General features: G+C 53.6%; 1 protein-coding gene across 3 annotated transcripts in view; it reads left to right on the plus strand.

Moving 5' to 3' along the window:
- The first annotated feature begins 257 nt into the window (after positions 1–257).
- PKNOX2 (PBX/knotted 1 homeobox 2) overlaps positions 258–13,744 on the plus strand; it is a 268,109-nt gene continuing 254,622 nt past the window's right edge. Inside the window, exon 1 of one of the 3 annotated variants that reach the window (XM_023208561.1) lies at positions 258–347. The gene's annotated coding sequence lies outside the window, so the exon portion shown is untranslated. The remainder of the gene's footprint in view (positions 348–13,744) is intronic. The other 2 variants (XM_023208562.1, XM_023208560.2) reach the window with 2 other exon arrangements.

Below are 13,744 nucleotides of genomic sequence, written 5' to 3' on the forward strand. Positions count from 1 at the left end.
GCTCCTGAGTTCCTGGGGGTCCACCGTGCTCCCCATCCGAGGCTCCTCGCGAGTGGAGCCGCTTCTGCAGGCTGCCCGCCTCCCCGCCTCAGGAGCAGGCCCGCGCCCGCCGCCCGAGAGCCTCCAGTAGAGGGAGACACTCCAGCGGCTCCTCCGACTTGGCAACGGCCGGGCCGGGAGTGGGTGGGGGTGATGGGGGGTGGGGAGAAAGGGGGAGTGGGGAGAGGGGAGGTGTGTGAAGGGGGGGTTCGGGGGGCGGGTCCCTGTGCCGCTGACGTCCCGAGCAGTGCTGGGAAGTATAGGCTGTGTTGTCACGCCGGTGTCAGTCTGATGAAGATTGGCATCAGGTAAGCTGTCATTCATTTCCATGTCAGAGACGCTTTTGCAGGCGGCGGCGGCGGCGCGGCGGCGGCTGCTGCTGCGGGCGGCTGCCTCAGAGCGCGTGTGTTTTATTCCAGTCCCCAAGCCAGAGTATTATTCATTGCGACAGGGCAAGGAGGAGAGAGGGAGAGAGGGAGGCAGCAGGGAGGAGAGAGAGGGAGGCAGCAGGGAGGAGGGAGGCAGGGAGTAGCGAGGGACGGCGGGAGCGTACAGAGAGAAGCTGGGGAAGCGCCGGGAGAGCGCGGAGCGGAGCAGCGCGAGGGGCGGTGAGGCCAGGCACGGAGGCTGCGAGAGCCCCGCGGGCCGCCCGCTTCCCTGCCCGGCCAGCGCGCAGCCCCGCTGCCGCCGCCGCCTCGCCGCGCTTGGGCCCGTGGCCGGCGGCGCATTGTCCGCGGGTGCAAGGAGCCTGGCTGCGGACTCGGATCGCCGCGGGCCCAACCCCGTAGCTGGCGGGCGGGGAGCTGTGCGCCGGGAGCGCCAGGGGACCCCAGAATAGGAACAGGCACGCCGGCCGGAGACCGGGTGCCGGAGGCTCCCGGCTGGGCGCTCCGCGGGGCAAGGCTGGGAACCGCGGGCAGGCTCCAGGTTCTCTTTCCCGGCTTCGGGCGTCCTTGGGGCCGGCGCTTACTCGGCGCCACCAGCCTGGAGCTGCTTTCCAGCGGCTGGAAGCGGGAGCGGTCCCAGGCTGGGGCCGGGTGACCGGAGGAGTGGAGGAGCCGCGGCCGCGGCCGGCCGGGCCTGGGGAGGCAGGGCGAATGGGGGTTTGCGGGCGGATCGGTGGAGGCAGAGGAACACCGGCGGGGTCCGGGAAGCCAGGATCTGAGGGACTACGCGCAGGGACCCTCACCCAGGGAGGAGCGAGAATGTGTAGGGTCACCGGCTTTCCGTGATTGTTGGGGATCTTCGGTGAGGCGGGCGTAGGGGCCCGCGCGAGGCTTGGGAATCGGGAGCCCTTCTGGCTCGAGAACTAGGGGATGAGTTCGTAAAAGAGGGGACGGAAAGCGCTCGGAGCGGAGAGCTGAGGGGGATGGGGCAGGGTCCCGAATCTGCCGCGCAAAGTTTGCATTTCTTTCGGGTTGGGTGACGGGGCTTTCCTGGCTCCCGATGCCCAGGAAGAAACGAGCGAAATGGGACGCCCTTTCCCGGGGCTCTTCACGGGGGAGCCGGGGGTTTCCGCGCGGTGGGTAGACTCTGGTTGGGAAACTGAGGGGTAGAGGCTTTGTGGATCGGCCCTGAATTAGGGCTGGGTTTTAGGACCGGGCTAGAGTTTGGTTTATAGGATCCAGACTGTTTACGGAATCGGGATTGAAGGGCCGATAAGTAGTTTACACGCCGGCCAGAGCAGAGTGCTGGAGGTCGGAGTTGGGGGCTGGAGGAACGGGTGGCGTTTTTAGGATTCAGTAACGGGATCACAGCTTTTTCTTGTGGTCGAGGCTATTGGAATTTGGGGAGGGTCTCACGCGGGGGTCCTGGACCTCTGCGTGTGAAAACGTGTTTAGGTAAGCGACGAAAGTAGTTGATCTGAGCCATGGCAGGCGAGCCCCGAATTTTTGCTGCTTCCCCCCGAAAGTGTTTCTTTGGGAGGAGAGGACTTGGCCCACACAGTACCCGGTCCTAGGAGAGCGATTCTGGGAAGCGGACAGATCGAAGAGACCTTCTGGGCGAAGCGGCAGGGCAGCCTCGCGGGGCTGGGAGTGGATCGGAGGACCAGACCCAGGCGGCACGGAGTGCTCCAGGAGCCACTTGGGTCTGCGGGGGCAGCGCGGAGGGGCGGGAGCGGTGGCCCCCAGGGACCGCGGCCTGCGATAAAGGCGGGGGGCAGCGCTAGCAGCGAGGTGCCGCAGTGGGCCGAGGAGTCTGGGCTGTGGCCCAGGGGTAGGACTGGTTCGAACTCCAGTGCCCGGATTGGAGCCGCTTCCTGTGCTTACTCCCGCCGGGCTGAGAAGCCCACAAACCCGGCCTTTGGTGCGCCCCAAGCTTGGGGTGCCCTACTGTCATCTCTCCTGTCCTGAGACTTCAGGATATTGGCTTTTCGGGTTTCAAATGCACTATAACTGGTGGAAGCCAAAAGCTTCGCATTTTAGGCAGATGAGACGATCCTCCCCACCCCAGATCTGAGAATGATGGTGTTCAAACATAACACGGTCTATTACCCAAAGCCCCTGCCCCTGCCCTCCTGCTCTCTCTGCTGTTCTGGCCTTCTGAGGCCCCAGGACCTTGGCGGAAGCGGGGAGGGAGGGTCCCGTTTCTGGTCTCATAATCTCTCACTCCGGCTGCATCCCCATAGCTTGGGCCTAGCTCTGGGGTGTGGGGTGGGAAGGGGTCCCGACCAGGGAGGTAGGTTATTCTCTGGGCATCTAGAGAAAGAGCGTGTGTGGGGGGTGGGGGCGGGGGGAGGAGGGTATTGAGGGGAGGAAGATTTGAGATTTCCTCCTTTTAATATTAAATCCACCTTCCCAGCCCCCTGCACCCTTGGCAGGGAGAGCCAGACAGCCCTTACAGGACACGGAAGACGCACGACCCACGAGTGGCCTCGGCGGCCCGGGGCGCGGCGACTGCCGCCGCGGAGCTCCAAGGCTGTTGTTTTGCAGGCTTGGAATTCGTGAGAGCTCTCTCCCGCTGAGAGCCCGAGGGGGGAGGGAGCCGTGACCCCACGGAGACTCCCTGGTCACCGCCTCCCCTTTGTGAGCGGGAAAGGCATGAAAGCCAAGAGAAAGAGGCTGCTCAGAATGAGGGGCAGGGGGTTACTGGAGGGAGATGGGCCCGACCACCGCTCACAGTAAAATGCCTCGTGCGAATTGCACTGAAGTATACCCAACTTGAGACTGGCTGTTTTATGATCCTCTCTGGGAGTTTACTGCTCTCTGCTTTAAAGTCTATAGATTGCTTTAAGTTAATGAAAGTGCTGCTTTCAAAAGGGGCTTTTATTGTGCGGCAGTGGCAAATCCAGTACCTCCCCTTTACTCTTCCAAAATGGGTCTGTTTAAAAAGAGGGAGCTTGCTGGAGTTCCCACATGGACACAGCTTGGGGGAGGTTGCCATGTGACAATGGAATTAATAAAAGTTAATGTCCAAGTGATTCTGAAAGACGAGTTTGCTTCTTTTCCAGTCCGGTTTCATCTGTTCATTTTTGTGTTGCCTTTGGGCTTTCATGGAGTCTGCCTTTAAATGTTGCTTGGTGCCTCCTCAGCAGCCTCTCCCAGCATTGCTTTTGGTAGGCCTGACCCTGTTCAATTAAACTCAAACTGGATTTCAGGATTTCAGCCCAGCTGCCAATTCCAACTGCAACTAAAATATTTACTCGGGGCTGGAGGAGGGGCTTGCCTCGTGTTTAGTAAGATAAATGTGTTTAGATGGCTGGGAACCTTGAGAAGGAACAAGGCAGGCTGTTTTTCAGTGCTTTTTGCTTTTTCAATCTGTTTGGCACAAAAGGTGAGATGACAAGGTTTTTGACTAGGTCCTAACACAGAAACTGCAGTGGGCTCAGGCTGTGGCTTTGACCGCATGTCATAACCATTTAAACTGTGGTTAGTTGTTCAAAGCTCAAAGCTTCTCCAAGCTGGGTTTCATTAACTCTACACCAGTTGCCTGGAAGTTCAGTAGCAATAAATTGTATAAACACATTTGAAGTAAGTTAGTGATGAAATAAGGAGAATTACTGTCTTGTGAGTGGAGAATCCTGAATTCATGGAGTTCTAGCTTAACTGGAAACATACCTCCTCTCCCTTGGCCTTGAAGTTTATGGGTGCACCAGAGTGTGTGTTAAATTTCTTTCTGCCATGTCCATCTTCAACCTGGGCTGTAACTCATTAGAGACCAAGGCATGCCTAGAAAGCAAAACGGCTGGATTTTAAAGGGGTCTCTATTAGCCTGGTTTAGGAACCAAACCAGACCCATCGACCTGACTTCCTTACCTTCCACGAATCCAACGTGCAACGTAAACAGCAGCGGAGCAGGACAAAATTAGATGTCTAAATGTTAGAGTCTTAATAATACTGCGTTGTTAGCATTTGAATTTGTTTTTATTAAAGAAACCACCAATAAAATTTATAGGCTTCCAACATGTTGCAAGATTTCCTTGCTATTTATTTAGATCCCCCCTCCCTACTTTCTGAAATTCTCTCTCTAATCTCAGACTTTTGTTCCCGATTTATTTAATCTGGAGCACATTTTCTAAATTAGTTCGAGGAGGGTGAGAAAGGCTGTTATGAGTTTTCCTTTTTCCTACGCTGTGTGGCACAAGGACTGCAACGCTGTAAGATATATATAAATGTGTGATGCAATTGCTGGAGGTGACGGCATGTGAAGCCAAGTGTCTGGATCAAACAAAACGCAGATCCGAGTATGGAGAGGGTGAAAACGATGCTGCAGAGGAAAAACTGAGGAAGTTCTAATGGAAAATGAAATCATCATGAACCACGTTAGCCTGCGTCTAGCCAACACACCATGCTTTGTATAAAACACTTCACGTGAGATCTGTGACTTATTGAAGATTGAATTATATTGAGAAGCAGAATTTAGAGGGAGGAGCTCCACGGGCTGGGTTCTATCCAGCCAGCACCGCCAGGATTGTTGCGATGGGGATCTGCTAATTTAATTAAATCTAATACCTGATGGGAAAGGGAGGAAGGAGGGAGGGAAGTGGTGGGCAGATAATCAAGGTTTGCAGGTCAGCATGCTGAGCTAGTGTTTAGGCTGAAATTTAGTGGCCTGGTCTCTTTTCGCTCTGTTATTGCCTGGGCTGCATGACTCCAGGGTCATCTAGCTTCTGGGCCTTGGTTTCTTCATCTGTAAAGTGGAATGTATCACACACAGTTCTCACTAGGATGAGAGGATGGGCTCGATCAAGCACAGGCTGCGCTCTGAGTCAAGAAAATGGGAGACATAGGCTTCTCAGCAGCAACGTCACATTCTTCGGTGTGTTTTCTTTCCTCGCCTGGCTCCAGGACCTTCCCCACAACTCTCAGGAGTTCTTAGGCTATAGTAAAGGGGCTGAATTCCTGCCTTGCATTACATCCTAGAATCTGAAAAGCCTGCTGTGATTCCAAAAACCATTTACACTTTACCAAGAGGGGCAATTTCGGCTGAGCTAGGGGATCCAGCCCACTTCTTCCAAATGGTGTTACCTGGAATAGCTTTCATGCATCAGATGAATGCAGAATCTGACATCAAAAATGCAGTCCCTTCTCTTTATTCCACTGGGAAGGCAAGACTTGAGCCCTGACTCGTGTGTGTGACATCTGGTTGGCTGCGGCAGGGGGTGGGTACTGGTCTGGAGCTAGCCATGGCCTGAACCTCTCTTAGCAGTCTCTGCTGACAGATCAAAGCAGATTTTGGGCCAGAAAGCCCAAGAAGTTACACCCGGCACTTACACAAAACTGTGTGCGCACTCATAGACTCCTTCTGTTCCGGTGTCTGATTTGTAAAAGCTAGCTCTGATCCTGGAGACGCGGCTCCGGTGGAATGCTTGTCTTTAATTCTCCCTAGTCTGTGGGGATTCCTTGGGGTAATTTTTCCTCCGCATATCCTTCTCAGCCAGTCACTGGCAACATCTTAGTCTCCATTTTGATTGGGGGTGGGAGACAGGGCTGGAGGTTGAGGGAGCAACAGTTGGAGGCACAGTCTTTCTAACTGAACTCCAGCTTTTCCTCCTGTCCAGAACCCCCAGGAGAGAGGGAGAAGCAAGCCTGGGACAGCTCAGTTCGTCTCATGTGGTCAAGCAGAGCTTAAGAAGAGCTTGCTGCAAACGTGTTGTCTTCAGGGGGATCTGCTGTTTGGCTTGGATGCCTCACTGCAGGCCCAGCCTCCCTGGGTTTCTAATTACAAGAAGGACGTTTCTGCTAAGACCTATCTCACTAAAAACACATCCCTGCGTGTAATAAGAAACCCTAAACCAGGCAGGATATTTTAAAACTGAAGCAACGAAGATTAGATTAAGTCTCCACCAAACAGCTTCGTTCTTGTATTATTTTTGGCTGGAATGTGGAGAAAAGCAGCTGGCCCTGGGGCCCAGAGCAGACTCTGGAGGGTTCGGATAGGGCTGGGGTGGGTGGCGTAACTGTTAGTTCTCTGCTTAGTAGGAACCTGGCCAATTTGAGTACAGCTCAGTCAAGGCAGTGGGGGTGCCCAGTCGGGGAGGGGGAGGCTGGGGTGGAGGAGGAGCCAGATCCACATGGGCCAGAAAGCCTCCGCAGAAGCAGCAGGTCACAGGGCACCGAGGCTTGTAAATCCTCCACCTCATTAGGATGTAGTCTTTTGTGTTCAACTTACGCCTCTACTCACACCCCTATCCCAAACCTAGTAAACATGGCCTTCGGAGGAACATTAATAGACAGGGTACTTTTCTGGGTGGAGAGAGGGAACAAATAGTTGTTGAAGATTCTTGGAAATAGAACCGAGTAATCTGGCATCGTGGGCAGGTGTCTTACCATGCTGGGGAGGGGCAGCATGGCATTCATCCATTCCCTTTGTTCTTCCATCCAGCAAATATTTATAGAGTGTCTTCTGTGTCCCCAGCACAGTCCTAGGCATTGAGGAGACAGCAGCAAAAACAAAGCAAACACATTGCCATAAAGTCTGTCTTCAAGGAGCTTGCTTGCTGTGGGGGCAGTGTTGACTATGGGCTTTATTTAGCATCAGGCAAAACTTCATTTAGAGCCTAGCCCTGCTCTTTACCTATCATATGGATCTAGACAAGTTGCTTAACATCTTCGATCCAGTTACCCCATTTGTAAATTGGGAAGTAACAGCACATAGCTCGTAGGACCGTTGAGAGGGCATCTGTTAAGTCCCTAGCACGGTGTCTGGCACAGAGGAGAGGCTCAATCATGGTTTACTCTCCTCTGTCACGTTATTTTGGAGCTGATGATCCAGTTGGAGGATTATCCCTTTCCCTTTCCTTTTGCTTCCCCAGAACCTGGCTTGGGCCCTTTCCCGGGTCACTGGTACCTTCAACCAGCTTTGCACAAATAGCCAGTTAATGCTGTGGCCTGGTGCTGCCCGCTGTGCACAGCCCTGACAGAGGCTGCAGTAGAAAACAGGTACACAGACCCTGAGGACACTTTGTGGACGAGGGGTGTTTGGGGTTAACGGTAGAGGGGGCACATACAACACACAGACATGAAAGATGATGGACAGAGAGGTGACGTGGAAAAAGCCACCAACCAGGTGTTAACCACAGGAGGCAATAGTGGGGCAGGATGTGGAGTGACCAGGACAGAGTGGAGTCACAGGGCAGACTTCTGGGGGGAAGGGAGTCTCTGCAGAGTGTTAGAGGAGAGGAGGACGGGCTGAGCCGCTGGCCAGCGGGGAAGTGAAACATGAGCCTCCTAGGTCATGGTGCTCTGCGCTGTCCTGGGGACTGCAAAGGAGCAGCCTGGACTAGAAGGAGGAACTCAGCCCCCTCTGCCTATCCCAGGTGGCCAGAAGTGGGCTGTCCCTGCCCCAGGAGCACCAGGTAGGCCTCCTTGTTGGAGTCCAGTTTCCCTTACACACTGAGGGATTTCCGAGCAGGCCTTTCCATGTTGACTTCTCAATGGATAGAACTTAGACCAGTGAATTGGTGCATGAGGCAAACAAACTCGCTTCACTCCTTGTTGCAACATGGTTTTCTTACCTAAGATCCCCCTTTTCCCTAAGCAGAGAGAGCAGAGACTATAAGCCCACATCCAGCCCTCTTCTATCTCAGGAACAATGAAGCTGATCCATATCAGGGTGATCGGGATGGTGGAGAGAATGGGGTCGGGACTGGTAGTCTAAGGATGGTGGATTCCACTGTGGACTTGGCCACTGACTGATGTGTGGCCTTCAACAAGGGACACCTTCTCTGTATGTCAGTGTCCTCACTTATCCAATGAGGAGCTTGAACTTGCTCCCAGAGGTCCCTTTCTACTCAAAGTTCCAGGATTCTGGGTTTCCTCCCAACTGGATTGCTTCGTGGCCAGGCAATAATTAAAACCACCGCCACCACCACAAATCCAAGCAAAGAATCATGATGACATTCAACAGGCTGCAGAGGCTTGGCCTCTGTGGTATAGAGTCTTAAGGGCAGTGTGGGGGCTGGGGGTTGGTTCTGACCCTTCTGATGGCCTGCCTGGGACAAATGGATGTGTCCTAGCAATAGGGATTGGCTCCATGAGGCAGCAATTTCAGTCTGAAGACTCACTAGCTTCTTCATAAAAAGCAACGTTTACTTTTCTTGTTGAGACAGCGTGGGGCTAGGGGAAGCAACACGGGCTTTGGAGTCAGATTCTGGGTTCTGACCCTGGCCCTACTACAGCTAAGCAGTGTGCACATCACTTAACCTCTCTGAGCCTCCATTTTCTTGGCCTTATAGGTGAGGATAGTAATACTACCAAGCATATTTAAGACTGCTGTGAAAACTCTAGAAGAAAACATCTGTAAGTGATTGGCACATGGCAAGCTCATGGTGAATAAATATTCGTCTCCTCTCCTAATAAAGCTCATTCTCACATGCTCTTGTTTGAGCCTCTTAGCCTTGTGAAGCAGGTAAAATGGGCATTGTATCATTTTATAAGTAAGAGAAACTGGGGCTCAGGGAGTGGCTAAAGTGGCAGGTGCAGGAAGTGGGTGCAGATGTGTCTGTTTGTAGTGATGGAACACATCATTTAGGGTAGCCCAGGCCTATCTCCTGTGATGATGGTTCTTCCTTTAGCCTTCTGGAGACAACACCAGCCACTCCTGAGCTCTACCTATTCCTCTCCTGGGATCTTTCATAAAAGAACCAGCTGAACTTGTCTCCTCCGTTACTCAAATCTTTGGCAAATGCTGGAAAGAGCTACTGTTGTGGAAACCAAAATCTAGAAGATCTATTTTTTACTTCCACAAAGCCATCAGTCTCAGGTGGGGCTGGGAGGGCCCGCACTAAGAGGTAGAGGTAGATTTAGGAGCAGGGGGTATCTCATGGCTGTGAGTGGGGGTGGTGGAGCTGCAGTGCTGCCTTGGTCTGCCAGCCCAGGTGTAAGCTGAACCCCTGGGTGGAAAGAATTCCCTCGGGGGCTCATGCCCGTGGTCATCAGCTCACAATCCAGACAGATGTCAAGCCCGACAGACACCAAGGGGAGTTTAGCCCGTTAGTGGTAGCATCTGTCTAATTCCTATTAGGTAAGAGGAGGGCAGAGTCTCTCTGGGTTCCAGGGTAGCACAATGGGTCTGTGCTGGAGTAGTGGCAAGTGAGCTCCACCCCAGAGCTTCCCCTCATGGTCCTCAGTCCACAGTGCATTGTTAAGGAATGGACACTCCTTTGTTCCAAGTCTTGTGCTAGGTCTGAATGTGATGTGACCCCCTCGTTCTGAGGAGCCGTCCTGCCTTCCTCCCAGGAGACCTTCCTCTGTGGAGATTGTCAGTTCTATCTCCAGGTCCAGGGCAGGGAGACAGATTCCCAGAGAGTGGAGTATATGCCCTGGGCCCAGGGGTGACAGGTGCTTGTTCTCATTCTCATTTCCTCCCTAGGAATCCACCTGTCAACAGGTGTGGCCTGAACCCACTCTTTAATTAGTGCCCATTAGCATGCTGTGGGGAACCCTCGGTAGCCTCATCCTCTGGGCGCTACATATTTTTGATAAGGAGACCAAACAAAACGCACGTGAAATTGAGAACAAGCTGTGACCTTGACTCATCTTTTAGCTTCTCTGGATTACAGAATCCTCATTTTATACGATAAGCAGGTTACCCTTGACTCTCTTCAAGGCCCCTTTCAAGTCTGTTCTTCTACGACTGTATGGGCTGTACACACGAGGTCCATCAGGCACCATGAGTTTGTAGAAGGTGATAGCACACCAGAGAACACTCAGCCCAGCAGTGGGAAGGCCTGTCTACCTCCAGGCAGGTGAGCGGGTGGGAAGATATATTGCAGAGGTAGCTGGCTTCATTTATTTGTCTGCAGGGGCTGGGAGAGTGCTTGCTGAGAGGGACCCTGCGGAGTCCCCCAGCTTCCAGGAGGGTCATGGGGACAGAAATCAGGCAGGAGAGCCCGGCAGAGTGGGAACTCAAGACCGCTGCTCCCCTGTGACCCACATGGTGGTGGTGGAAGGAGCTCCTCTCCTGGCCCGTCTCCCACTCTGCCCCCCGCCCACCGGCTCTGGGAGGAGAGAACTGGTTTCATAGTAGGGCAGCGGTCCCCCGGGGCCCTCTTGACTTGTGAGACAGATTCTGGAGGAAAGCCAAGGAGCTCGAAAGGATTCCTCCAGCCTTCCCTGAAGCCTGTTTCCAAGGAACCTGACTTAGTCTCCAGCACTGGCATAGCACCCTTGAGAAGTCACCTCCATTCATGAGAGCCTCTTAGTGGCAGCAAGATGGAGGACTGCTAACTCCTGCTGACTTCCAGAATGTAGGGGAAGCCCCTTTCCAAGCTGGACATCTGGTCTCCTGGAATACTTTTCAAAGTCATTTCCATTGGGTTTGAGGAGAAGGAAGGAAGGAAGGCAGGGAGGGAGGAAGGAAGGAAGGAAGGAAGGAGGGAGGGAGGGAAGGAAGGAAGGAAAGGAAAGAAGGAGGGAGGGAGGGAGGAAGGAAGGAAGGAAGGAAGGAAGGAAGGAGAGCTTCAATCCCAGGCAGTCCTCCACAGAGCACCATTGGCTGCTGGCAGGGGTGATGGGAACTTCCCAGCATTTCTGCTGCACAGAGTCCTGGTTCTGGTGGCCCTGGCCTGGCTGTGGTGGAACTGGGCTCTGGGGAGAGAGGCTGCCACAGCTAGCTTGCAGGTAAAGGCAGGAGAAGGATGTTCCCTGAGCTCTGTGATTTCTGGGTAGCTGTGCAAGACCTCCAGCATGAAGGCCACAGACGAGTGGAGGCTCCTTTGCTGTGTGGTAGGCTCTGTGCCGGGCCCTGTGCTGGGGGCTGTCACCACTATTTTGTTGAGTCATCGATGTAGACCCAAGAAGAAAAGTGAGGCTCAGAGAGGGTAAGAGAATCTGCCCAAGGTCACCCAGCTATGAGTAAGGCCGGCCAGGGTAGAACAAGCAACAGATATGGGTGTGGGCCTTGATAGAGCCCTCTGCTCACTGTGGGCCTTCAGAGCTGGCCTCACTTTCCCCGCCAGTCAGCTGGTGGCAATAACACCTACTGTCAGGGCTGTGGGGAAGATCAAGTGAGTGAATGTATGTGGATGTGTTATACATGTTGTATAAACATAAATGACAGCGCCTACACAGTGCCTTGCATGTAATATGTGGGGGAGAAAATTGGTTGGCACAGACTATATGTTTCTTATTAGTTTAAAACAGAGTATACACACAAATTCACACGCCTTCTCGTACTCACTCACAGCGTGATGACAACCATGTTTAGGTGATTCAAAGCTGGCAGGGTGGCTTTCCATGACTTCCTTGTGGCTGTGGCAGGCATGAGTCCCCCTGGGATCCCTGAGCACCCAGTAGTTTTGCCAATTCAAGCTCAGAGTCAACCAGCTGGAACTGGGGCCTCCTAAGTGCCCGTGTTGTTCTCAAGTAGGTTTTCCCATCTAATCCAGTGTGGGAGGCTGTCAGGGGCCTGGGGTGAGTTGGGGGTTGGTCTCCACCAGGTCCTGTTGGCTTGAAGCAGGCCTTGGTTCCCTTCTTGCTAGTCACATTCACTAGATAGATTTTTACTGAGTGCCTTGTACATGTCAGACCCTGCGGAGGCGCTGGGGATATGACCGTGAACTAGACAGATGGGCTCCTGCCGGGAGGGCTCACAGACCATGGGAGAGCAAGACGTTTAAGTTCTGTGGGTAATTAGTTAAACCACAAGAGCCATCCAGAAGTCCAGGAAGCCGTGAGGGCCTCAACAGGGAGCATGACCTACGGTGGGGTCCGGGGGGGTTTTGGAGGGCATCCTGGAGGAAGCGAGCTTCAAGCTAAGGCATGAAGGGAGACTTGCCGTGAACTAGGTAAGAGTAGGCACAGGAACTCTAGTCACCTTGGGCTGGCCTGGCCTGACCTCGTGCTGAGTTTTGTCCCTCCTGTGGGGCCCTTCCTGGGGAGAGAGTGGACCAGCCCCTTCTTCCCCAGCGCCTTGTTTTCCATCCCAGGCAAGGGCAGAACAAGGTGAGAGGAAGACAGTCGGGCACCAGGAGAATGCTGCCAGGGATTCTGCTCTCACCCGAGCTTCCCTGTCGCATCACAGAGCAGGATGCCATTCCCACACCCCCATCCTCCTCGTCTGCCATCCTATGCTCCTTGAGGACGTGGTTTTCAGGGAGCCTTTAGAAAATTCAGGCATCCCTTCCGCATTCTTCCTACAGCCCCAGTTAGGGCCCTGGTGATACCCTAGGGCTTCCTTGCAATGTTCATGTTCACAGTTTACCTAAGTCTGATTTCTGGAAAGCCCTCATGGGCAGCAGCTGTGATGGGGGGAGAAATGACTCAGCCCATTTTGCTCAGCACCAGCCACAGAGGGACAATGTCTTCTGAGGACTCGGTGCAGTGACCAGGGCTGTGTCTTCCCTTTGGAAACACGGAGGGAAATTTGTGAATATTTTGCAGTCTTGTAATTTGGAGGGGGGCAGTGAGGAGAGGCAGCAGGGGGAGGCTAGAGAGAGACTGATGGGTTTAAGTGACAAGGGCTGTAGATCCACAGTTACATGGATATGAAAAGGAAAGCCAGTGGCCTCCTGCCTAGGGTTCGGGCATCGTCAAGTTAGCAAAAGGTACCTGCTTTGGGCTGAGGCAGGCAGGGGTTAAAGCCCAGCTTCTGCTGCTTGCTGGCTATGTGATCCTGGGCAACTTCTTAACCTGAGCCTTAGTTTCTTCCCTTTTGTGAAGTGGAAGTAACAATGGCCCCGTGCAGGGGATTCAGTGAGGTAACAGCAAAGATCTTGCTCCAGTCCTGGCCACGGAAGGTGCTCGTATGTGTGAGTTCCTTTCCCGTCACTTCCTTCTCTCTCCCCACAGTGCTGCACGGGACCCAGGTACCCCTTCAGAGGCAGGAGGCAGGAGGAAGTGCGAGCAGGAAGGCTGTGGGCTGTGGGCCTCTCTGGGGAACACAGCTAGCACGGCTGACTAAAGATCCTGAGCTGGCTGGGACAGCAATGTCAGAGCCTGGGGAGGCTTCACAGAAGCAGGGGAAGCAGCGCTCTGGGTGTCTTGGAAGAACCGGACAGCACAGGCGGCCTCAAGGAGGGCCGTGAGGCAGAGAATCTTTATAACTGGGAGCAGGAAGGAAGGGAGGGAGAGAGGCAGGAAATGAACATTTGTGAATTGGCTACTGTGTTTGGACATTGAGTGAGGTACATGAATGCTCATTTTTTTGATTTTATAAATTTAGAAGCATAGAATCTTCAAGTCAGAACATCTCAGAACTAGAAAGGACACGTGAAACCATCCATCCATCCATCCATCCATCCATCCATCCATCCATCCATCCA

Source organism: Piliocolobus tephrosceles, chromosome 13, assembly GCF_002776525.5.
Source record: "Piliocolobus tephrosceles isolate RC106 chromosome 13, ASM277652v3, whole genome shotgun sequence".
Lineage (NCBI taxonomy): Eukaryota > Metazoa > Chordata > Mammalia > Primates > Cercopithecidae > Piliocolobus > Piliocolobus tephrosceles.